Source organism: Plectropomus leopardus, chromosome 2 (genome assembly GCF_026936395.1).
Source record: "Plectropomus leopardus strain MGB_pleo_1.0 chromosome 2, ASM2693639v1, whole genome shotgun sequence".
Taxonomy (NCBI): Eukaryota; Metazoa; Chordata; class Actinopteri; order Perciformes; family Serranidae; genus Plectropomus; species Plectropomus leopardus.
The window spans coordinates 8,837,266-8,863,019 of record NC_142177.1 but is presented as its reverse complement, the minus strand read 5'-3'; the positions used below and the strand labels follow the sequence as shown (position 1 = coordinate 8,863,019).

Below are 25,754 nucleotides of genomic sequence, written 5' to 3'. Positions count from 1 at the left end.
TACAAATACAAGGTTAGGTGTCATTTTTCCCAAAAATCTTACACAGACAACGGAGCTTACAGCTGGCCTGAAAGTGGTATACAATTTTATCTTTCACATATCCATAGATGTCTGGAAAATATCCGTCGCATATGCTTCTGGATATTGTTCGTATACATATTCTATGAGATACCAATCATACTGTATATATTTCATAAATATAGTACACAGATAGATGTCATGAGTCCGGACTGATGTCCATTTTACACACACACACACACACATACACACACACACATAGTACTATGATGTTACTATTACAGGTTTTTGCATGGGCTACAATCTATTGGAAACAGCTGTAGTTTATACAGGACTTAGACACAAAAATTGTGATCATAGGCTACAGCTTGTGTTCGTGACCTGAATGAAACACCTGTAGATGTCATCTGTCATACAGGATTTACACACTGTATTTGCAGCAATTCATTCATTCATTCATTTAAGAGTATTTCCTTTCTGACTGCCAAGCTGGATGAAAGCCTGTCATCATGTGGTGTGACCTGTGTTTAAATGTAATTTTAAACAAATTTCCTTCAACTCTTCATCACCTGAACTAGTCTATATTAGTTACATTGAGTGTGTAGAGAACAGCATAATGTCTTCTACAGCTGCTAAAAGTCCACCATCATTCCCACTAAGAGAATGGGTGAAATCAAAGAAAAGCACTTAGGGCTGCGGCACCAGGCCCCCAAATCACTAAATCTGCCCCTGATGAAAAGGAGCCAGAGAGACCCGCTGGATGAGAGACAGAGTGATGCATCATCATATTTAAAAAGGATTCCATCTTAAGTCTGACTAAAACTGAGACCAAAACTAAGTCTTGTGTAGAATTCTGGAGTCACTTTTCACCACTGAACATGTTACTGTTCAGATGCTGCGGCGCTGAAAGGAAAAATCGCAGTCTGTCTGCCTGTGTCACTGCACTGCGTTGTCCCTCTGATGCTAGACAGCCGGCACACAGTCTGTATTTAGGCGCATTTCCCAAAAACAAAAAAGTAACTATTTCTGTGCATTTTCAGTATTGACTCTCTAAACAGCTGCTGCATGTTGGATGTTCAGTGGTAAGAACTGTGTGCCACACACACTGCGCACTCCGTTTGTTTGTTTTAACCTCCAACATCATGATCACCAGGTCAGTTCAGCACTATCACCTGACTGTTTTATCTTTGTCTTCTTCCTTTGTTTCATTTTGAGCTACACAACGCCACTAAGCTTAGTAGACAGAGAGCTGCCTCCACCCCAATGAGCGTAACTACACGTACGAGCTGTGCGCGTGCGTGTTGGGGCGAAGCCCCGCGTGAGCGGAGAACGACAAAGAGGCAACAGAGACTGATTAAAAAAGACATGACCAAAAACAGACCTATTCTATATGAAAAGTGACCCTAGGTGAGGGTGGCGCCTGGCCTTGATGGTTTAAATAGTAAGTTAAAACTGTCAAGTCTGAAATAAATACAAAAAGTATATAGTGTAGAGTTGTTAAACTCCTTGCCTACCCACCAACGGGTCTCCGCCGTCCGCTTCGGTGGCCGGCTGGTACTCCACATTAGTATCAGGCAAAAAATAACGTCCTTCACGTCGCCACATTCTGGCTTTTTTCCAGAGATACGAGTGTGGGGAAAAAAAGCCGAAATTGAGGAAATATTTTCCCATATTTTAAGCTCCCTGTTGTCCCTCTCTCTCTTCACCTTTCCCTTTGTTGCTCTACTGGTCCACCATTTTTTTTATCCATGACTGTACGATCTCGGCGCTTTCCGATAATACATCCATGTTTCCGATTCTCACGGTCACATGACTCATCGTCATCATCACAGGCACAGCAACAAAGCAATCAAAAAAACTTTTGTTATTATCAAAAAAGTATCTGCGTGAACACAGATACTAGCATAAAGTTTAAAAGTATTTTTTTTTTTAAATTTTTTTTTTTTAAAAAGAAGACGCAAAGGCGGGTTTGGTGGGGTTTGGACGCCCCCTAGAGATCGGAGGCCCCCGGGCACGGATCAGTCCGGTGGTTAATCCGTTCTTGGGTGTACCATTAACTTTCTGGACCTTTCTGGACCATTAACATTCAGGAGGAATCCTTCTCTTTTGGTGAGTATTTCGAAAATCTTCCAACATTTTCGGTGTCATTATTGTGGTGAAAAAAGGCACTATTATTTTTCTTTTAGAGATGTACTTGAAGCTACAATGTTATACTGTGGTAAAATTGTTTCTCTGTGATTGGAAAACTAGTACATTTTGGACAATTTGAAACTGTTTTGAGTAACTTCATTACCACTGACATGAACGTGCTTGATACGGTGCTGCGTCGTGGTTAAGCTAACGGTAGCTAGCTAGCTAACGAGCTAATGTAACTTTAAAGTAGCATTGGCTAATGGTGGAACAAAAGGAGGAAACTTTACTAAAACAGTAGGGTTTTGCTCGGGGCGTTCACGTTCAGCGTGAATGATGCGCGTCGGCTGACATTGAGAGCCTCTCCTCACTTGTTTGATAAACTCACAAGCCATAACCTAAAAGGTTGTTTGTGAACTTAATATTTACCTCTACCTACTTAGTAAACTTAAAGGAGAGCTCATGCACAACTGTAACATCACACAGAGATGATTTTGTAATTTTTATGATCATTTTTTCATGAAGAAACACTCTGTTTTTAGAAGGTCCTCAATAAGGTATGCTGCTGTTACCATGCTTACAAACCAGAATCACTCTCAACTTCCATACACTCAGTTGTAAAGTAAACATTTACTGATAAGCTGAGGTTCACTTAAAATTGGTGACAAACTGATGTTGAGGTTAAATGATTTAAGGTTAACCAATTAAACGTAAATGCTACCAAGCATTATGATCTCTTAACCTGCTGGGGGTGGTCTGGCAGTGGAGGCTACTACCCAAAAATTAAGTAATGGAATATGTTTTATGGGTTTTTTTTTTGTTTGTTTTATTTTATTTTAATTTTTTTCTACATATTTATTTAGTTGTTTCTCCCTTTTTGTTTGGGGGTACATAAAGTTGTTTTTTTATTGTAAATAGTTTTAAATAGACTCATTTTGGTTGTTATATCAATAAATGTTTTATAAGTACTTTATCAGTTGTCTCATTTTGAGAGAGAAAAATACAACCTCATTATCAACCATGGATTTGTGATTACACGTTAATAATATAATTTAGTATTATATTAATATATTTGGGATAAATACAGCATCGCTGTGTGAATGCGCTCCATGAAACACAGATGTAGGGGGGGGGGATTTCGACATAACATTAGGTCCCTAGATAAAAAATAGACCCATGTGAATGGGCCTTATTTCTGAGTTGTGTTTTTGGCTGCTGTGTGACGACTATCCCTCTACATCTAATTCTATCTTATCTTATTCTTTGTCTTTCTACCAGTCCACACTCCATAACATGGTCCACGCTGGACTACTGGACTCCAGCCCAGCACCCTCTGGTTCCCACACCAGACTGAGCTACTGCCTCCAAACTAGATCTACGAATAGTAAGGGCCATTTTTATTTTCTTTAAGTCTTTGTGGTTTTGGTTGGCCATCGTGCCAACCGATCTGTTTGATTATTGATCGTGGCCGCCGTGCCATTACTGTCCACCTCTCATCTCTGTAGCTATCCCTTATCTCTGGTTTTACCTCTCTATCTCTCTGTCTGACTCTATTCCTCATCCCTCTTTATCTATATATGGCCGCCATGCCCTGGCTATCTCTCCATATCTCCTCTATCTTGCTGTGAGATACAAGTGTCATTTACATTTTGCCACCTCAGAATTATGAGTTTCTATCTACATTCTGAGTGGTTGTGAGATATTGAGCTTCAAAATTTTGCATTCATAATTGCAAAAATTATAAGAAGCTTTTTTGTTTTCTAAATAAATACAGTCCAAAAATACATATAACGTTTATGAAACACCTCACATAATGTTAAGTTGTCACAGAATAAGAACAATAACTTTGACAAAAATGTCAGATATAATGCTGAGGTTGCAATTTGTGTTGTTTGGTTGGTTTGATGATCTGTCACGGCCGCCGTGCCATTACTAAGTGTTATCTACCTTGAATCTATTAGTTTAGATCTATATGAAACAATAATTGTAGAAATTGAATATTACACTCTGTTATTATTATTCATACACACACACATGCACACACAGGATAGACATGCATTAGTTGCAGGGAGATGTTAGACTGATGGAGATGACACATACTCAGAGCTCCAAGCAGTTAGAGCCTCAGTGCCTTGCTCAAAGGCACCATCCTTTAGTTTCCACATCAAGTCCCTGCTGACTGAGCTAGGTCTAAAAAAAGTAAGTGCCATTTTTATTTTTCATGTTTGTGTTGTGTTTTTAGTTGGCCGCTGTGCTGACCGATCTGTTTGATTATCTGTCATGGCCGCCGTGCTGACATGTCTTTTTGGTTATCTTTAATGGCCGCTATGCAATGACCTTCCCTCCAAATATCACCCTACATTGTCTTTCCCTCGTCTTTCCAACTATATCTCTATTTATCTCTATCTCTGGATCATCTCTCTCAAATAAGATATATAGTGTTTTCATTTTCTTAAAATCTGTTATGTGTTTTTGGTTGGCTTATCTCTTGGAATGATAAGCCAACCAAATGCATGTTGATGCCATGACTGTCTGTTAAGCTTCTATATTTTTTTTAGCTTGAATCAATATTGATACAATAATTAAATTAATCATTAATCCCTTAATGGGGAAATTTAGTTTTTTCACTTTTGTAATCCTTACATACACAGATACACTAAAAATACATTAATACATACATTGTGAGCGCTTTAAGCAATTAGTTGTCTGTGTGTTCCAATACTCATACTACCATACTACACTGTCAGAAAAAGGGGTGCGGTTGGGGTGCAGTCATGCTTTTTAAAGTACAACTGCTGTTGATGTACCGTCAAAGGGTGTTGTTGCGAGATGAGATGGTCATTGTGCAAGGGAAATTGTGAAGCTCAGTTTGTGTATCTATATTTATATACAGTTATTATTATTATTATTATTATTATTATGATTATTATTATTATTATTATTATCTGTCTATTAAACCTAGGTTCTGTGGTGGGGAAAAGGGCCTATTTTAGCAAAACTCAGCAATGTAATGAACAGAACATTTGATTTCTATAAAAAAAAACCCAAAAACAAACAAAAAACACACTTATAGTCTTGCAGTAGCCTGTAGGTCTGCCATTAAGTTGGATAAAATCTGAGGAGCAATAGGGCTATATTTTCACCTCTGAACTATGACTGTGGATATTTGAATGGTGGAGGGGTGAGATGCCCATTAGCTGTAACACTGCAGCACACGCAGTCACGTCACTGCGTGACTCCGTCACTGCGTCTTTCAACGGTTGCTGTCCTGCATTTGCTGTGCACACTGGAGGATGAAGCGATAATTTTGTGATATGAAACTTTAATATTGTTATATCTCTAGCAGACTAACAGGACTGATAGAGGGCAGGCATGTCAGAAAAAAGGAGGGAAACAGACAAAGGAAGGAAGTAACGTAAGACAGGACACATGAGGAGCTTGACTTTCAAAGTAAAACAGGATATAAACAACAACAAAACCTAAAATCGTGACACCTTTGCAGCAATGAGTTTCGATATCCAACTAAAAATAATAATCAAATAAAGGAAACACAAATGAATATTCTACAACCAAAACTGTCCTCACTGGATCTAGGACAAGGTGCCATTTAAAAGACATCCTGTCAGAATCCGCTTTACATAATAATAGAATAATAATGATAGAATGCAAAAGCTTAGTGTGATTTTTTTTTTAAATAATCCAGATTTAAAGGGTTGACACTCATGCAATGGTGTGTAGCTTGCTTGCCAGCATCACAATTAAAATACAGAGAAGCAGCTGATGTATTCATAATGCCTATTAATGAAGGAAAATAACGAAGTAACTGTAAAATAGAAGCAGTGTTAGATCTCTTCTTGTGTCCTCTAGATTACAGTCAAAATATGTAGCCTGTGGAAATAAGAATTTTGCACTGTGTCAGAAACTTCAATTAGCAATTAAAATTTCCAGTTCAGTTCAATGTGGATAATTGAGTTGGCCTTTTAATGCCAAGCGTATATGAAATTCTGATAATTTACACGCAGCATGGACTCTATCCAGCTGAAGTACACACACTAATGAAATATGCAAAGACTGGCAATAATATCTTCAAGGTGCTGTAACTTACTGGAATTGCACTGCGGCTACAGTGGAATTGCTTGATTTGTCTTGCTATTATTGGCCACATGATGTCAAACAATATATTGTTTTATACAAGAGCAGTGCTCTGGCATCTACTCCTCAAAATGGTCTGTCTGTAGGTTCGTGATCTTATTGTAACTCCCTTCATTTTACCCAGCAGCTGAAAAGCAACACACAGGAACTTTTCTCAGGTCTTGATGAGCTGCAGTCTTCTATTCATGACCAAAGTGAAACCTACACTATACATTTACTACCACTTGACAAATTTACTGTTAATTTCCTCTCTGCTCTTATCGCCAGCACCTGTCTGCTCTCAGCACATCTCCCGTCACCGTCTCCCTCTCTCGCTCTGCCACACACTCACTATGCACACACGACACACTGAGTGAGGAAAGATGACGAGTCTCTGCATGATCCGCAGCATTTGTTCAGTTTGCTGTCATCTCTCAACCCCGTGGCATATTTGAGAAAATAAACAGCTAAAGTGAATATTCTGTTGCAAAACGCTATTGTTATGTAATCTTGCGCATTTAAGGCTTTCTTAGTGGGTATACAGAATATACCCATTACCATGTTATGGTGTGAAGGAGGGCTGTAACACTCAGTCATTTCATGCAGCATTTTTATTGGTTGGTTAGTAGACGTGGGTCGTAACAGCAGTCACACAGTGAGATCCTTGCCCCAAATTTCTGACACTGTCTGAATTTTATCCCAGGCTGTCTTTGATCGCAAGACCGTGACAATGGCCATGCTTGAACCTCCCTCACTGTGCTAGGTAGGACCACCATTTTAGAGCCACGACCAAAGATATCGCCACGTTTTCTTTAATGATGGTTATCTTTTGTCTGGGACAGTCCAAAAATCACACAGTGTATATCGATCTTAATGCAGCTCCTTCCCAGGCAGTGTGCACTTTGTCAAGCAATGCACCTCTTTAGGCAGGACACCTGGGTGGAGCTGCAGGAGAGAAAAGGGACAACATCGCAGAACACATACATGTGCAGATAAGCAGGATGGTGGTGAAAAAAAAAACTTCAAAAACACGCAGACAACAAACTCAAAAGTACACAAGAAAAAAATACAAACCAAACAAGATGACACAAGGAATACAAGGAAGAACTCAGGGATGTAAAAAACAAGAACAAAACATGAGAGACCAGACGGATACCTGCTGTCTCAGATGGCAGTAAAGAGAGAAAAGAGACCAGAGTAAATGCAGAAAGCCTTCTGTAGGCCATTAACTGTTGCTGATTAAAGACTGTGCATTAGGGTAAGAATCACTCAGTCTTTTTAAAAAAAATTTTTTTACTGGCATTAATGCCATATTTTGAGTAAAATGTCAGCTGATTTAAAAATGGATAATTTGTAAGTGGAAAGCAAGGCAAACATAAATGGTACGTGAGGTTTATGTAGGTGTGTTTTTTTTACCAAATAAAGAAACCAAAATATTATGAAACACATTTCGGCTGAGCTGTCGGCCTGCTATATGCAGGCGGGTGGCGGACCACGTCAGACACATTCATTCTTGGCACCGAGATAACAGTGCACTGCTACACTGACATCACCACACCCTCAACCATGCCTCCCACTTAAAATATCACTACGCCAACACGAAAGTAGAGCCCATGGTGTCAGTTTTTGTTTTTTTGAGGGAACTTTTATTCGTACTGTTGATATAGCCTAGTTCTATTTTAGTACATGTCTCATCAGGAGTCTGGAGTCTTGGCTTTGAAAAAAACACCTGCTGCACAGGTCTACAGGACTGATCCTTATCACAGACAATGCATAACAGAAGATGAAGTAAAAGTATGCATAGGAGTAAAAAGTTTGTTTTAGATACATTCATTTCAATGTGGCCGTCATCATCTTTCTCAGTAAATACAAAATATAGCAACAGTATTTTTCAACCTGATTATCACAGTGTGATATCAAACTACTGCATCTGAATGAGTTGTGACAAACTGTGGATAAATGAAGCTTAGCGTGAATTCAATCAGGAAGACAATCTTCATGCCTACTATATTTTTTATTTCTCTGTCTGTTTTCTGCTTCTAACTCTATCAGCTGACTGAGGGAGTTCACTCTTCCAAATTACTGTGAATATATTACTAACTTATCTGTATTACATTGAATTTGTGAGCAAAACTTAAATGAGGAATCCAATAAATGAGAAATTCTTGATGAATTGAAGTAAAAGGGGTGCGTGTTTAACAACAGCTAAACTATATGTAAGCATCAGTTTTCAGACTCACACACAACTCGTGCAGTATAATCCAAATCTCATTTATCCAGTCGTATGCTCAGTGTTTCCCAAACAGACTGCCCTTTATGACGCGGAACTAAACTGAAAGTAAAACTTACTCTTTAAAGCCAGACTATATTGATGAAAACAGTAATTTTGCGTCACTGAACACTGGAGCTGCTAGTCTACCACTGCATTTATTTGCATTACTGTGTGAATTTGGTGAAACTGAACTAACCCCTTTGATCACCAAACTCACAATAATACAAACAAACCAATCAAGGCAGCAGTATATAAGCAAATCCTGTCTTCAGCAAGGTAACATTTTTGCTTTGAAGAGAGCATAGATATGTTCCGCTTTCTGAAGTTGTGAGGTCTTACTGAGCATGCGACTGAGTGAACTGCATGACTTATATTTTCAGTTTATAAACAGATATTAATATAGTTTTGTTCTTGTTAAAAGTGGACACCTTATAAGTTCTATTTCCCAAGGTTCTTCAAAATGTTCTTATTCGTAAATCACCTGAGGCACGCAGGAAAAGCAAAGTTTTCTTAACTTATTAGTTGTGACATAGGGTGAGTAATTGGTATACAAATGGTCATTTCGGGGGATGAATTCTCCTGAAAATTTGACAGTCACTGTGATCTGGATGTGCAACCAACCAATGTATCATATTTTGAGAGTAATACATTTTGTTATATCTATCAATCTTTGGTATTTGCCTACAACAACAACAATGTTTTTATGACTTTAAAGGTTTTTGTGTTGCAAAGTTATAGCCTATCACGTCAGCTCAAACAGCTTTATAACTGTTTGCATCAGCTCCATCAAAACAGTTCTTATGACAACTACCAATCTGTTTATTTTTGATTAAATCGTGGATTAACCTGTTAACCTGTCCACATGTTGTGAATTACTCTGTAAGTAAAAGGACCTACCTTGGGTCTGTTAGTCTATGGCTGGTTTGATAGTTTTAAACACTGATAAATAAACACACAAACTTTCATTAGAAAATTTTGCCTTGTCTAATTTTCATATAAATTGCTATGGAGTCTAAACAGCACACAGAAACAGGATTGTTGCTCCACAAGCAATTTTAAATTGACCTTCAACAGCCTTGGGAAGCATTTACAACTCTAATGTTCTCATTAATGCGTAGCTCCCAGCTATTTCCACACAACTTGTTTAATCGGAGTTAAAATCTAAATCTAAACAAAGCCAGTAATGGTTGACAGTCTTGACAGTCGCTGCCACGGGGCCACTTTAATGGAATAGGACTGTTTATCTGTGAATGCGGGGTCAGCAGTGATGTGCTCCAATGCTCCAATGTTGGGCAAGCCCTTGATGGAGGTCAGCTGGTGGCCAGGGAGTTTATTAGCAGCACAAATTACACACACTGTGCTTTCCCAGGAAGAGGAGTTGACAGCACTGATTCAGGCTGAGGTGGAGAAGAACTGAAGTGATGAATCTGTAGGGTTTCTGTAGGCTGCAGAACATGTTGGGCTGTCTTGTGTATTGAGGATTTTTCACCTTAAATTTGCCATTAAATTTCTTCTGTGATGGTAAGTTCCGGGATGTTAAGTGGGAGTAAAACTTGATATAAAAATCCTACACATCTGAGCAGCATCAATTTAGTAATCACAAAGTAACATTTCTATGAAGACAAAAACTTGAAATGATTTGGCTCTATGTTCTCTTTTGTGTAAGAAAAGCAAAATCCAAGAGGACAAGAGCTAAAACCTCTTGCAAGCAGTGGCGCCCCCAAAAAAGCTTTCATAGGCCAGATGGAGCAAATGGAAATCTTTGGGTGGCTTAACAAAAACCGAAAGCTATAACTGAATATCAGGAATTTTATGATGATGTTGCTATGCATAGGTTAGTTGAGAAGTATGTCAACATGAGAGTTGAGGAATCACTTACCTGTATACTTTATTTCATTTATTTTTTATTTTTAAGTTTAATATTACTAATTATCCGACATGCATAAACTTATACTGGTATAGTTAAAATGTCTAGTTCCAAAACAATCCTGTTTGATTGTGTTTTGTATGTGTGCATACATGTCAGTAATTACTCATTGCTGCGGTTGCTCTTTTTCTTAAAAATATAAATCTACAGGTTTAATTTGACTAAGTACATTGACTATAAGGAGGTGAGCGGGATCCCATGCAAAACTTTAGCCTAACTTTATTTAGCCCACTCTTTCATACAAGCTCTGCTGACACAGTTGGGTGCTGCAGGTACCACTAGCTTTGTGCCACACCACTCTCGCTCACCACAGTTTCATAGTAAAGCAATTTGCTTCTGGGATGAGAGATGAAAAGTCTTCAAAAAACTCAAGCAAGTCCAGTTGCCTACGATATAGCACTTAGAAATACCATGACCTCAGTCAGTATTTCCCAAGCTTCTCCTCAAGTGCCACTAGTCCTACATGTTTAAGATCTCTAAATGCTCCAACACAGCTGATTCAAATGATGGACTCCTTATGAACTCCTGAGGCTGCTTGATGACATCATTTAATTCAGCTGTGTTGCAGCAGGGAGAGATTTAAAACATGCATGATTTGTGGTACTCGAGGAGAGGTTTGGAAAAAAGCTAACCTACATGACTGAGAATCTTCACCAAGAGATTTGTATGTTCTTGTTCTTCAGGTGTTGTTCAGCCGTAAAGCCAGACAACAAATAAATTAAGTGCTGCACCAGTAAAACTGCAAAAGGTTTTTTAGTCTGTGAGACGAAAAGTAATTGTTAAGTCCTCACAGCCTTTACACCAAGAGATGGCTAGATAAATGTGGTGCTGTAGGGAAGCCACTGGGTGGCAGCCAGGATCCACCTGTCCCTGTGTTTGCTCAGACCAGCTGCAGCATTTCCTCTTCTGATTTCATATGGAGCTGCAGCTCGACCACAGGCACTTCTGGAGTTCCTGTGAAACCGTTTACTTTGAAAACAGAAGTGTGAGAAGAAAACAGATTGTGAAAACGTCATGTTGGCAGCTCACTGTCTGTTTGTTGAGGAGAGGAGGTTTGAGTATTTCTTGGCATTCTGTGTCTCTCCAAAGCCAGTCAATGTTTTTCAAGCAGACACAACAGCCAGAATACAAAATCTAAGTGGAGCTGTCCGATGGCAGCAGCAAAGGGCTGTGGGTAGACTGGACAATTGCAGTATTACTCACATCATTACGAACCACTCTGCAGTGTTTGTATTTGATAAGTCTTCAAACCCATGGACCATTGCCCAGACTGGACGTCCCGGATCTCATTGTTTCATCAATGCCTGAGGCAGTTTGCTCCTCTTGCATTTTCTCATAATTTTCTTAAGAAATGATGCATACAAACCGAATGCCAAGTTGGACACAGGGCCAGCCAAAATCTTCCTGGGGCAATATGTCAGATGAAAGTAAAGTTTGCATTTACAAGTCTGTTGTAGAACAAAATGTGCCCATATTCATTGAAACATGCTTTCTGCGCTATATTCATCTGTCCCATTCATGCTGGCAATTAAGAGAGCCCAACAAAATCCTTGGTTTGTTGAAAAGTACGTACCAACGTTTATTTAAAGCTATTATGAGGCAAAGCACTAAAAGTGGGTATTACCAAGTTTCTCTTTGTGTTTCTCCCAACAGTGTTTTAGTGCAGGCTGGTTTAAACACTGCCAGGAACCACAACATATAAGGAGCATGAGGGTGCCTGTAGGTTGGGCAGAATGGGTGGTGGACTTTCATGAGGAAGTCAAATCAAATAAAACTTTATTTATAGAGCACTTTATATACATTTAATGTAGCACAAAGTGCTTCACAAGTTCAAAACATTAAACAACATCTAAACATACAAACCAAACCCCCCTCCTTTCTGAATGCAATGTCCGTGCCGCATTATCCCACCATGTGCATTTGTTGACATTCCAGTCGTGCCATTCTGAAACCTAAACACGATATGCAGAAGTCCACTGCAAAGTGGCAACATGTGACAACGAGATGTCTTATGACCTGTTGAATGAGAATGTGTTGTTTGGTCCTGTGAACCATAATTTAAATTTCTCATTCCCACCTCCAAGGCCTATTAGCGCATTGTTCATGCCTGAATTTACTAAAGTGACAGTATTTTCATCATATGTTGCCATTTTTAGAATTCTCACATTCTGTAATATCTGCACATGGCAACTGTATGGTTCAGATAAGGGAAAGATAACCATTATGGAAAAGGAACTGATTTTGCAAGTAGAACACTTGGTAATGGCTGGAGAAAAATTATGCTTATAGTAAACAAAAAGGCAGAAGTTGTCAACTTGCTTCACATTAATCCAACATCCCAACCTCCCCACTTTTGCTTTCTGCCTCAATACATAAAGGACACCACCTCCTCCGGCCCTGAACTGTGGCACATGACACTGCAAGGTGTGGGATTGTCCAATGTGGACATTATTTCTATGGATACAAAGATGCAAAAACAAGGCTCAGACGCGGAGCCCTTAACATTCTCTTAGTTTACTGCAGCCTCAGACCAGGTCTGACATACAGTTAGAAGGGATCAGAGAGAGGATGGGACAAATGGAAGTCAAATGTCAACAGCCTTTTTAATTCAATCATACATTTCAGTTAGTATGTATACAATATTTTTTCAATATGATGCAATGGGAGGAAACGTGAAAAAAAAAAAATCTGCGTTTCTCAAATGTTGGTAAAGTGTTTGCATAAAGGGGTTCTAATACTAGATCATGTTGTTCGTTTTGTACTGTTATAAAAGGTATAGTGTTACAATGTGTCAGTAAAATCAACTCAAAACATGTTCACACCCTTACTCTGTGCTTGATTTACAAGTGAGCAGTTGAAGGAGAAAAGAGCTAATGTTGGTGTCTCCGTCACGTTGAGAGATCAGGCGTTCTTTTCAGCCCCGCTTCCTCATTCAGGCTGACACTTCCAGACTAAGCGTGCTTTGGTTTTCTGAAGAATAAAGCAACTGTAAATGCCTCATAAAAAATTCCATAAAAGACATCAAATACTGACTCTTACAAAGAGTGCACAAGGGAATCCATTTCTTCAAACTCTCTTGTCCTTCACTAACCCTTGCATCGCCCCCTCACATCTTCCTCTTCAACTTTATCTTAGACAAACAACAAAGAAAGGTACTGTACCTCCTTCTTACCACTGCTTTTAAATCATACATAATCAGTTCAGGAACTGAGGAATATCTTGTATTTGCAGGTCAAACATTGAAGTAGAGAATGTCTGCTTCTTAGATTGGTGGTGAGGACTTTGATCTTTTCTACCATTACAGTCAGAGACCCCTCAGGATTGTGTCAGCGAAATTCTGAAGATATAAGTTAAGGGTTACAATGGCCGGTTGTCTCTGTCTCTGTGTAGTCATTTGATTTTAAAACATGTTGCACAGCTCTATTCCAGTATACAGAGCAACAGTATTGTCTCTTGCCTTCATCACAGTGATGGCTGAGGTTGTTCAGCTTGTTCTCATTCCGAACTTGTCAAATATGTCTGCTCTGTCAATGCCTTTGGCGTGCGAGCATGATGCCAAAGGCCACCTTTTGCATCCATCTAGAATGCGGCTGGAAGTCATCAGCTGAGACCACGGCTGGACAGAACCAGTGGCATTGTTATTATATGCCGGCGGATGGCTGGATGGCACCAGGTACGTCCACATGGTACTCGCACCGGTGGCGTCACTTGAAAATATAGCTGGACCAAACCTGTTGCATGTGCATGAAATGGTTGGTGATGATGTAATATAACGAGTGTGAGTATGCTTATAAAATGGGCGGGGTGGGGGTGGGGGATGGATCCCACAAACAGCAGACTTTCATGTGGGAGTCTGGAGTTTGCGCCCTGTGTGGCTGTGAGTGTTTTTTTTCTACACCTTTCCACGTGCCTCTTTTGCCTAAACCTAACCATTCGTGACTCTGTCGCTGAATCCTAACCATGTGTTGCCATGTGGTAATGTTGTGTAATCAAAATGACTTGCTGCATCATCCCACCAGCGCATTTGTTTACATCACGGTAAAGGCATCCGTAAGCAGCATTCTCAACTGACGCCGCTGGACCACATATCATGCTGCCACAGCAGGTGCCATTTGGCCGTCCAAATTGTATAATAAAACCGCTAACGGTTCTATCCAGACTCATTTTGGGCTGATGCTGTCCAGCAGCATATCATGTGGACACAAAAGGATCTGGTCTCAACTGATGTCGCTTATGCTTGTCCGCATATCATGCTGCCTAGCTGGTGCCGTCTGGACATGTTCTCAGCTGACGCCGTCAGGTTGTTTTTGGTGTCCAGATCTTTTGCTAAGATCACAGCAAAAGTGGCACCGTTTGACGACTACAGAGCTTGTGATCCAAATAAAGATTCACAGTCTAGCATCATTCCATGGTTTTATATAAGGTGCTTTTGTCATGCAGGGTTGCTTTTGAGGTGTGTTTGAATAAATTGGTAATATTCAACAGCATTTATTAAAAGCTTTATAGTCATCGATTCAATCACTACTGCAAAAAACTAGAGAAAATGTACATGTGCTCTTATTTCCCTGAAATGGAGCAGTTGTTACTTTCACTTCTCTTTACAGTTTGAGGTCTTGGGAAGTTAAAACTTTGATTTTATAAGCCGCCCCCTCACCTCAGAGTCTGAAAAACAGATTCTCTCTCTCTCACACACACACACACACACACACACACACACACACACACACACACACACACACACACACACACACATGTGCACAGAGCCCAGAGGGAAACAATAGGATGCTGGAGAACACTGCATTTGCAACTGGAGCAGACACAGTTCACCCGACAGGATTTTCTCCAAATCCTTCAATAGAATTTCTCCCTCCCGCGAGGGGAAGATGCTGTGCTCCCTTTCCAGCCCAATATCCCCAAGCAAACACTTGCATCAGCTGTTTGTGTTTGCCAATACATTATGACTCTGAATATTTTAAAGGCAAAACAGAGTTTGCTCTCTGTAACACATGTCACTTTGAGGAGGAACGGTTGCTCTGAATTAATTCAAACCTGCTTCATTTTGCATCACTTAATTCTGTGGCTTGCTGTGATAAAGATATTTTACTCAACTGTCAAATAATTCAATATTTCTTGAGCAGGTGAGTTATTGATCCAGAAATCTATCTTTCCTTTCCTTTTTTTTCTTAGTCAGAGAGGATTTGGAATATCAATATCAAGCAGCCACAGATGGACAAAAACTAATTTATTAATGGAATAATAGCTTCATCCTTATAACAGTGGCTTGAAAACTAACGCAAGGGCATATACATTAAGAAAAAATAATACCATACATTGTTTTTATATTTTATCTTTTTAGACCTAAAGTGCCAGATAAAAGCAAATTTATCAGGCATAAAAGCTTATTACACTTCAAGTACAGACAGTGGCAGACAAGATTTGTAAAAGCTGTTGTTAAAAGCATGTTTAAAAAGGTGTTTTTAATGCCTAACAACACTTGACAACTTGTTGTGAGAGACTAAAGTCTGACACTCTCACATCTAAAGACAATGTGAGCTTTTAGTCACACACAGTTTTGATTTTTTGCAAAGAAAATATCTTGCAGGGTCACCATTTTCAAGAGTACAACTAGATTCCTTTTAAGATTATGTCCCATCCTGCTCCTGTTGGACAATATCAAACACAATCCCCTTTCAGACCTGACATATCATTCCTTACATGTCTGCAAAAACACATAATTTTAAGCAAACATGATAAAAGGCATATATAAAGATAAACTGTATGTGCGTTGGGATTTTTTTGCTGTTTTAGTGGGTGGAGACTGTTGGAGGAACCATGAGTTGAACCATTTTAAAAATTTCTTCACCAGTTTCCTCTTCTTTTCCACAATAAAAGAGAACCAAGAATTGTTCACGTTCTTAAGCCCCCCTGGAGTCCCCTCCATGTTTACTGTCTAGGGAGTGCAGCTATTGGTTGTTAACAATGTTCATATCATTAAACTTTAATCTTTGCATGAGCCAAAGCTAAAAATGTACAATCACAGCAAACATCTTTGATTTTTTTGGACTGTTAAGACGAGAAAAAGACGTAGGAAGCTCAGCTGAGTTCTATGACCATCGTACACCTCAACACCAGCTGGTCACTGGGTTAAAATGATACTGTCACTGCCATGGGGTTCACTTATAGGACAGAAGCTGCTGCAGGTGGAACCTGTCGTGTCGGCATGATGTGCCGCTGCATGGCTTCAAGTTGAAACGCTGCTGGTAACAACACATTATTAGTGCAAAGATGCTGATAGGGCAGGCAGATGGGAGGGATGGTGGATGGATCCAACAAACCCCAGACTTTCATGCAGGAGTCCGGTGTTTGCTTCCTGTCTTGATATGATGATATTTTTTTTTCCTACACCTTACCATGTGCCCTTTTCCATCGCGCTAACCATCCGTGCCGGTGTTGCCCTCTCCGAACCATCTACGGCATCATGTGCTTTTGTTGATGTCCTAAGTGAAGGTGTGGTTCTATTTAACCGACCCACCTCAAATACTCCCCGCCCTACCAGCTTGTTCTCACTCTGAAGGCATCAAATAACAGCATTTCACGATGCTTTTGGCACAAGGTTCCGACACCAAAATTTCATATCAGCATAATACACCGCTAGACATTGTCAGCTGAGAACATGGTCAAACCAAACCATTCGCAGTATCATTATATGCCACAGGATGGCTGGACTGCACCTACTGTGGCTGCATCATATGCGGATCATCTGCGTAACATAAGGACGTAATAGATTTATTATATATATTATATAGATTAATAGATTTTTTTTCTGAATTTGGAAATTTTTTTTCTGCCACAGTGAAATTGCTTAAAAAGTTGTTGGGTGTGAGGCATAAGGAGACAACCCTTAGCTCATAGGCGGAGCATTTCAGAGTCGGGTGAACTGGGTGGAAAAGTGCGTACATCTGAATAAGGTCATCCAAGGATCTCCCAGGAGCCTCATTTAAATAAAATCTCACTTTTGTTTGTTTTCAGTCAAGGCTCTGGTTTTCTGGGTGAACATTCACAGTAAGTCTGAATTCTCCATTGCGAGACTTTATTTTCCTCCTTACAGTGTATCACATGTCGTTTCTCCTGGCCATGGGGTTGAAATGATACTGTCACTGCAGCGGGGTTCAGTTATAGGACAGCAGCTGCTGTGAGAGCAAGTGATAGTACACATAATAGTCTGATTTGAATTGCCTGAGTGCTGTTCGGGAGAATGAAGCATACTGTTATCTATGATTCAACAGTGATGTTTATTTTCTGTGCCCTTTCATTGTACTTGATGTCTATCAGTTGTGTTATTGATGAGCAGAGCGTCGCGGCTGTTTAGACCGGCGTGAGCAGCGCACGTCCCTCCATTTCATTCAGCCGCCGTGACTCGAGCTGATATAAATTGAGTGAATGCAATTGATTTTGGGCATCTGCCTTTCAGCGGAGGGGAAGTTAGTGAAAAGAGGAAGAGACAGCAGCACCTCTGTGCAGCAAAGAGGAGGAGAAAGAAATGTGTGTGAGCGCGATAGAGACAGACAGATGGTGTTGCTACACAGGAGCCTGCCCTAATGTAGTTTAGTTCAGCCCTTATCGCAGCTGGCAGCATTTTGGCACATTTTAAACAGATAGAAGGGATAGTAAACACAGCTAAGCTTTAAAAGATTTATTACAAATCTCACAACACATTAGCGGGATTAAGTTTGCCAAACAAATGGTGCCAAAATGCAATATTTAAGATTTTAAATAGAGATCTTGGCAGTTTTCAGCCATGGTAAATTAATATGAATATGCCTGCAGTGAAATTGGAATTCTTAGGGAGGGTTTTTTGTTTTTGTTTTTGTTTTGCCATGCTAGTAATGTGGCTTTAAGGAGGTCAGTGTTGGTCGGACAGTCGGCTGAATACTTTGGTAAAGACTGAAATATATCTGTAGTTGAAGAAAGAACTGCCATAGGATTTTGTACAGCTATCAAAGTTCCCTCTAGGTTGTATTTTGACAACCTCAGCCCCTTACTTTTCCCCGAGAACTATCTCAAGGTTTCTCATTTAGGTTTATCCAACACTTTGGTTTGTAACCAAAAAGACTTGAAAACAAACAAACAAAGTAATATAATCCGAACAATCCGAACAGCTTTATATCTATTTTGTGTTTTGTGCGAATAAGCAGATGCAAGCATGCTAAGCAAGAATTTTGCACACACTAAATGTTACCCTTAAACATTAGCATAATAGTATTGTCTTTGTTAGCATGTTAGCATGCTGACATCAAAGCACTGTACAGCTTTACCATCCTATTAAGTCATTGATTACCAATGCTTTGTCACTCCCCTTGACATCTGACAGGGATCCACAGAGCACCCCCTATCAATGGTCTTTGTCTTCATTTTTATGAAGTCCAACCTCGCCTGTGCGCTGACCACAGTAAAAGAAGAAGAAAATCAGATAAAACAGGCAGAGGACAGGGTCTCTGCGGATAAATACACTGTGTGCAATCCTTTAGTGGATCATAATTGATGATAGAGTGCAACTACTTTGCTATGTCTATACACTGTCTTTTAGGAAATAACTTTAGGACTGACGGCTAGTACCACTAATGTTGTTTGACATGAGGAGAGAAGACAGTGTGCAGTCAACATGGCAACGCATCATTAACTTGTCCCTGTTTCACAGTTAACCTTTTCTGGCTGTATATTTCCCCTCAGTCTGATTTATACACACTCAACATGTCAATTCAGCCTATCATACAAGATGTCAAAACATATTGAACGAAATTCTGATGAAGCGAGGTCATCTTTTATCACCCACATTAAAAGAGATCATTTCCTGCAGGAAAAACGAGCAGTGCTGTAGCGTCTGTACAGATTGCTCCTGCACATTTCTCCAGGCATAGTTTGCTATCAACTGCAGATATTTATAGCTGTCCACCAAACTCAATTTCCTTGGCTTCGATTACAGTGGGCGGTAATCCTCTAAAACTTATTGCTGTGTCCTTAGTTTTTAAAATGTTCAAGTCAAAGAAGAATTCATCACAGCATGACACAAAGTCATCAGTAACAAGCCTGCATCTATCCATCCCCTCCAACAGCCATAAGGAGAATCCCTGCAGTCCACAAATTTGCAGCTCATCATTTCTTTACACTAAATAGGCCTCAAGTCATCAAGTATTCACAGGAAACTGCTGCTGTTCTCCTTAATGGCAACACACATTTCTAATCATTTTATTTTAAGGGGCCTTATTGACTATAATGTGTCCCGTGTACCAGTGTGACCTTACAGGGATGTGGGAATATTATCATCTGACTCCATTTCTAACACAGCAAATGAGAACACAACACCAATTATAAGATCTCAGCTTCATGATTTAGACATAATATCAGTTATTATTTAGTTTCTAACGTCCCACCCTGTTACACAAGCTTATGTATTGATGTTTTTGTGATGTTAAAGCTATATTAAGATGTGTAATCTGATATTAAAAGGAAAAAATCAAACACAAAAACACTCACTTAAAAGGACCCATAAGAATTCCAAAGTATATTGCAAAACAGTTAAACAGAAATATGAGTACTGGAGGGAGAGCAGATATACAGCAATATATTCATAAAGACAGAACAGTTTTCCTGTCAGTGTTAGTTACTGAAATGGCATTTGAGCTAGATATTCAGTCAGAATGTCACTGTACACAATCTTCCAATGAGAGCAGAGCTTGAGTTTGTCAAGGGGCATTTAAAGCAGCATTAACTTATTAATTGACTGCTTAGGCTGCAGAAACCACTGCAAACTCCAACTCTGACTTACACAGTTTTTTGGGTGAACATGAGCAGAAGTTGCCTCTACTTTTCTCTCTATTTTTGGCACACTTCTTTTTCTGGCTGTTTACAGATATGCACATATTAGTTAGAAAGGAATACGAATATTTTGGAAAGTATACCCACTTCTCTCCTCGGTAACTTACCCATCTACCTAGTAGAAAACCCACCTCATCAACCATCACTACACCACAGATGTAAGTTGACAAAGTAAATGCTTCATTACAGAAAGTATTTTTGGGAGTAGCTGTACCTAGAGAGTATCTGAAGTTTTTATAATTCTGTCAGCTTTCACTTTTACTCCACTACATTTCCCCCAAACATCTTAGTTACTAAAAAAATAGAGGTAGGACTGAATAAACAGACATACGAATGTAAGTAAAGTAAAAACTGGATTTTTTATCGTTTAAATCATGTAAATTGTGAAAAAGTTTCTTCCAGTATGATGTCGGCTCCATTTTTAAGGTGGTGGATAAATTTGACAATTCTCAAAATTCTGACCACTTATTTTCTATTACCAGCATTAACTTGTACTTTAACTTTCAATACTTACAGTTTATCTCATAAAATTACTTTTAATACTTAAGCATTGCAAATATCAGATATATTAAGGCTTAAACTCAAGTAATAACTAATAGGTAACTTTAACCTCTACCAAAGTAATTTTCTTGTAAGATATTGGTAGTTTTACTCAAGTATGGCTTTCAGGTACCACTGACTATTTTCACCAACATGGCCTGTTGTTTTTGTGTGTGGGTAACATAGTAAAGGTTTGTACTTTTCACTGAAAACAGCTGCCTGATGAGAGTGGTAACACTGAACCAAAACAATGACCTGGAAGACTCTAAAATGCTCTATAAAGCCAGAGGGGGACTGCAGAGTTGTTTGCTGGTTGTTTTTTTCAGAGACTGTCCATTGTTCTAATGGCCAATAATTCTGCAACCCCAATAATTAAAAAAATGTCCCATTGGACCTACTTTGTCAGCCAGCGCAGCTTCTCCACCAGAACCATCCCAAACAGAAGTACATGGCTCATTATTACCCAGACTTTCCTACTATGATTAGGCATAACCTACCTTACTCTCCCTCTAATTAGCTAGTTCTTGTTGCCTTTGTTGGTTGGCTTGGTCGGGTTTAGGTTTTATGTCTTTCCTATAGTAGGAAGCTGCTGTGACATCATTCTGTATAATAACCAGCCAGGTGCTTCTGTTCTGGAGAGTATATTTGGAGAACGGTTTATCAAAGCCAATGGCCCTTTTGTTTTCATAGTAACATGCTATCAGACGAATATCCTTTTGGTCCAGCGGACTTTACACACTATTAGGGCTTCAGAATTATGAACAGTCTGAACACTGACATGGCTCTAGTTTTTCGCAGAGTGATCATTTTTCGTTAAAAATAATTTGAGTCATTCTTAATATGAATGTATCGATTGGTGCTGGTGGCTGTGAACATTAACAAGATGAAAAATCTGAGAAGACATTTGTTTTTTTCAACTGGTTTAGCGACACAAGGTGCTGGTAGCATATTCACTTCTGCCACTGAAGAGGGCACAAGCATGTGGAAAGTTGGTTGTTTCAGCTTTCAAACTGAGGTAATAAAGAAATGTGTCAGTTTAGGTGCATGGTTAGATTCCATCAACAGCTCACAACAACATGTTTGTTTCTTTGCAGCTTATCTGACAGCTCAGTTGGCTCCAGGCTCCTGCTGTCTCTCTGAGGGGAGGAAGGGACAAAAATGATTATTTCTCATGGCACTAGGTAATTGGCTATATTCAGTGAATATACCTAGGTTTTCAATTTTATTTCTGATTATGGAACGCAGCTGATTAATGTCTGTGACGCCTGACACATGTTTGATTGTTTATCAGATTTTACATGTCATGTGTGACAAAAGTTAATTTTGTGACATGTCAGTGCAACCAGACAGCAGAATGGGAAACAAATGTCAATGACCAATCAATAACTAATTATGTAATAATAAAGACTTTTAACATGGGAGATGAGCCTGTCTCTCCAAGAAAAACAGCAACATCAATCATTTAAGCAAATGCCCAGTAATGACATACTGTGTGTTAACATTCAAGTGACTCTATTATTATTTCAACCAACGGAATACAGGTCCCTTAACCTTAACAAAACATTTTTGCAACAATAGTTTGACATTTTGAATACAGCATAATATTTCGGCATAGATTGATTGCCCAAACAAAAGACACAAGTAAGGAATGGAGGGTAAATGCATGTTGATTCAGCAGAGATAAAATTAAATGAAAAAAAAGTTGATTTAAAGGAGAATAAATATTTGAAAGCAATGCTGAATACCTGAGAGCCTTACTCTATTATATTCCATTATAGTTTTCTATTTTAGATTGGTACCTGCTGGCTAAACGTTATGTTTTCCTTCACATAAATCAAGACATAAAATAGTGCATACAAATGCACCAGGATGCAGGAAATGAAGTGTTTGATGCTCAAAATTTCCTGGGGGTCGACCACCAGCTCCATATGTGTCCCCACCAATGTTGACACAAAAGACTTTTTTTTTAACAAATAGATTAAGGGCATCTTTTAGTAAGTTCTTCACTGTAGGGAGCTGCAAGGTGCTGCTTTCAATTTAAACCCAGTAAATATTAAAATTTTCTGAAAACCTGTACAAAAACATAATATGCTTGCAACAAGCTAAATAAACATGGACCATACTGCCTTCTTTTGATGCAGTCTTGAGAAAACATATTACAAATTCATTGGCTCTTTTTGATCTTAAATGAAGGAGAAATAGGAGTGGGGAAAAAATCATATAGAGTTCCCTAGACGTTACTGCCCATTGTCTTTGACCTCTGTAGTAGTAATTTATGAATCTGCAAGCTGTATCAAATATTTAATACATTCTGACAGGGCAGCTGGCAAGAAAAGCGCCTTTAAAATATCACTGTTCATATTAAATAAGTGATCAAATGAAACTGACCAGCATCAGGATCTTTTATTGCTAATTCCCAGCCTTTTACAAACTACTTAAAAATATGCAGATGACATCTTCACAATGCTCATTAACAACAATGACTGTTTCTCTGCATAAAACATTGCATATCACATTTTAGGTCATGGTGGATGACCTCATATATCTTGACATTGCACAAGGCACTAATTTCAACTTTAATTAGCATACTGTGGACATTTGCAAGCTTTGTGGAAAGAAATTACAGCCATCCATAAATTAAATCAGCTGTCTGTCCAACTCTATCTACCTCTCCTTCACCTTAGAATTATCAAGCCAGTTCTTCTGTATGGTGCCAACATTTTTTTTCTATATGCTTACACTCAGCAGAATAAAATCTTAAACCAGGCTGCTCTAATGCACTATTTTTGTATATACCAACAAAAAGTAATGCACCACAATTCATATATAACCAACACTGGTTATATATATATATATGTTCTCTGTTTCACAGGTCACTGACATTTTTTTTCGATGGTCAGATAAATTGAGAGGTCAGCCTTATTTTTTGGCAATAACAACAAGGGGCAGTGCGCATTAAGGTAACATAATCTCACTCTCAGTGTGGCCGTGGACAAGCAGCGGGACATATCTCAAACAAACTGTCACTTCAACTTCTTTCTGACATTTTACCAACTGTAATTGGGCCTGACTACTGACAACAGATTGTCAAACTCTCACACTGATTCATCTTAACATAAGTCTTGAACTGACCGTCATCCAGGCAAAGCTCCTCGACCAGCTGGTGGTACCTCCTGTGATTTCTATTCTTTCTGAGGGTTTTATGTACCCACACGAATCTCCTTGTCCCTGTGAACATTGTCCTATTTGGGAACAGCCTCTCACCCTCAACAAAAGCCAGAACATATGCCCTCCCCCTGTCCACTTCTATGTGGATTTTAAGGTACAGATGTGAGAGATAGTGTCAAAGCAAAAAAGTGGTTAAGAATAATACCGGGGATTTGGTGATTCTCTAGCAACAATTAAGAAAAAGATGCAGAAAGCCGGAAAAAACATCCTGATCTGATCAGGGCAGACAAAAAAAAGAAGCTGTGCAGTGCGTCTTGCAAAACGTGCTCTATCTGATTTCAGCTTTAGTCATCATGTATAATCTTTCAATAAAAAAAAAATTAAGCCGAAGTTCCCTTACCTTTAATTTAAAAGAAAATTGGCTGAGGAAAACGTTAAAAGAATTTTTAAACTAGAAACTGACATGCAGTTGTACGCACCAGTCAAGGTGCACTTACAGTCTGTATTGTTGAGGAGGCCATTCAAGGCCAACTTTAGATTCTGCGTCCACGAGAATGAGACTGATGCAAGGTCACCGTTACCTTGACCTTTGGACATCAAATTCTTTTCTTTTTTTGCTTAACCACATCACTCGCTTCCCTCTGCGTTATATCTCCATAGAGAAGTCAGAGAAAAACTTTTATCACTCTGAGCTTATCTACAAAGAACCAAAACCTCATAATGAGTCGAGGGGGAGATCCAAGTTTTGATCATTTAATCTGAGCATTAGCACAATATCACCTCAGCAGAATGTAAGAATGGATGCAGATCATGCACCATTAGCTATTATTCTCATATCATTTGCATCCAAGACTATCACTTTTAACCAAAATCTCATCTACTGGGTACAGTAGTTGGAGTTGCCTCGCCAGGCTGATGAGTTGGCTGGATGCACTGGTCTCTAGCAGAATCCATTAGGGTAACTGTGCCATTTAACAACATCTCTAAAAGCACTAAAACAACACCATCATGCTCACACTGCAGCCAGCTAAAGATGGCCCATTTCAAAATACCAGGCGGACAGACAAGATGCTAAATGGTTGGGAATTATTGTAAATGAACTACAAAACTGAATTTACATGTGTATTAGACTAGCTGGAGGCAATTAACATGTGGGCGATTCACACAAATGGGTGCCATTCAGCCGTTATCATTTCATATGGGAAAACAAGTTCATAACTTCATTTTTGATCGCTGCATCTGATAGAGGACACGTTTGCTGTGGGAAGTAAACACACCTCGAAACGAACAACACACCTTCTCCCACCTGAAGCATAAAACCACAATCATTATCAGGAGCTGCTCTCTGACAAGGACACTGTTTGAGTTCAGCCCTGTCACGGCCAACATGGTGCCTGTCTGATTATGATTAGGAAAGTAATCAGAGGTAATTGCAATTCTGTCAAACTATTCATGCTGCACATCTCTCTTGGTCATGACTTTCAGGTAGAAAATTAATCGGAAAGCCTAAACCATTTATCCTCCTGAGCATGTCACAACATTCTGAGGGAGTCGTTTAAACATTTTAAAGGGGCATTAAGGACAGAATCATGACAAGAATTCACATTTTCATGTAATCTGTCCAGTCGAGTTATCAACATTAATAATGTGTTGATATTTTTGTTTGCCATGTAAATGAAAACTTTGATTGAC

General features: G+C 39.2%; 1 long non-coding RNA gene across 1 annotated transcript in view; it reads left to right on the top strand.

Annotated features, from left to right (window-relative positions):
* The first annotated feature begins 1,995 nt into the window (after positions 1 to 1,995).
* Positions 1,996 to 25,754, top strand: part of LOC148190145 (uncharacterized) — a 78,496-nt gene continuing 54,737 nt past the window's right edge. Inside the window, exons 1-2 of the long non-coding RNA XR_015777874.1 lie at positions 1,996 to 2,127; positions 3,427 to 3,532. This is a non-coding gene — a long non-coding RNA (uncharacterized LOC148190145). The remainder of the gene's footprint in view (positions 2,128 to 3,426; positions 3,533 to 25,754) is intronic.